The sequence below is a fragment of the Trametes versicolor genome (assembly GCF_000271585.1).
Source record: "Trametes versicolor FP-101664 SS1 unplaced genomic scaffold TRAVEscaffold_10, whole genome shotgun sequence".
Lineage (NCBI taxonomy): Eukaryota > Fungi > Basidiomycota > Agaricomycetes > Polyporales > Polyporaceae > Trametes > Trametes versicolor.
In genome coordinates this window covers 1,768,267-1,769,983 of record NW_007360330.1, presented here as the reverse complement: position 1 = coordinate 1,769,983, position 1,717 = coordinate 1,768,267, and positions in this window count along the sequence as shown.

Below are 1,717 nucleotides of genomic sequence, written 5' to 3'. Positions count from 1 at the left end.
CGAGATTATGGCGGAAACATTTGATATATTTCTAGCCATGTGGTTTCCGTGTTCCTCCGCGAAACATGAAAAGAAATATTTGAACTATTCCCGGTATGTTTTGCTTGCACGAGCACATGGCAGAAATATTTCGCATGTCCTTGCCATTTTTAGGCAGTAATATGGCGAAAACATGCCTCGAGTATATGTCATTTTCAAGGTGCGATGTTTCCGACGTGTTTGGCACCGAAAAATGCCATGAATACATCAAATGAATCACCGTGGTCGAGAACATAGCCATAATATTGAAAATATTTGGCCCATGTTCTCCCCGAGAATATGTCACCGACATGAGTTAAAACATGACATATATTTCCGCCATAATCTCGCCATGTTCAGTTCAAAGACACGGCAGGTAATCTATTTTCAATCTCCGCCATGTTTCTGACATGTTTTTCTCGAAAACATCGCAGGATGCCCCCTGTGTAAGCCATAACCCCCATCTTGTCTCCAATCTCTTTCATGAGTGGACTCTCGACGCATTCAATTGCTCTCCATTTTCAAACATCTATGCTAAGCCGTGATGCCAGACAGACTAGAGCTAGACGCTGTGCCCAGACAAGTCGATATCACTGCGGTATCCATCAGCGCATCGCTGCAACAGTTTGCAAGAAGATCCTCGGGCCGTATGTGGCTTCAGGAGCATTCTCGTGCGCGTGGCTTCAAGCAGGACACGCTGCAAGTGGGGTGGGGGCGACGGAATAAGAATGGGCCTCGCAGCTTTCTCGGGGGGACACGATTGCCTTCTGGATGGTACGTCGTCTTCTGGCGCGGTTGACCGCGTGCCAAGCTCTCGCACCTCCGAATCTATGGACGACACCGCCGTATGCACATCAAAACATCTGACCGGTCTGGTGTCCTCTTCTGTCGTCAAGCATGCATATGTTCAGCTTTGTTGGACGCATCGCCACGCCAAGGGGATTGTCAGCCGCTTTCCTCGTGCCCCCGCGCCCCGCGAACGTGGTACAGCGATGTTGGAATACAGAGAGTGCAAGAAGGAGCTGTGGCCTGCTCGTAGAGGATGGAGGCTGGCGTGTATGTTGAACGGTGAGGATGACGGCCTCCGGCGCGCGTTCGCGGGCTGTTTCATAAGCTCACGGCAGAGTTCACGGCAAGACGCGAAGACGGACTATTTCGGGCGACCGATCGTGTGCCCGCCGCTGGAGGCGGACACAGTACAGCATGGGCGGGTTTCCCATCGCTAATATACGCCGTTCAACATTCCCGGCTTTGCCTCTTCCTCCCTCCCTCTGCACCGTCTCCGGCTCGCCTGCTGCGCGCCCCTCCAAGGGCTGCTCAAACGCGCCCCGCTTAACAATCTTTTAACAACTCATGTCTGGCGACTTCAACCCCTACGGCCTGCCGCCATCCGCGGGGGGCTCCCAAGCCACTCTCCGCGGCGAGTCACCTTATTTACGCCCGGCGGAGAACAACCTGCCAAAGGAGTCTCTCACGTCAATCCCCCGCGAGTTCGCCCCCTTGCTACAAGAGCAACCAGCCCCGTACAACAGCAGCCCGCTCGCCGGCAAGGAGTCCGAGAGCGGGTACCTGACAGATCCACGGCCCGCGAAGCGCCCTTTCTACAAGACTCTCTGGTTCTGGATCGCCGCGATTATCATCGTCGCCGCGGCCGTCGTCCTTCCTGTCTACTTCGTGGTCATCAGGCCGAAGCATGATA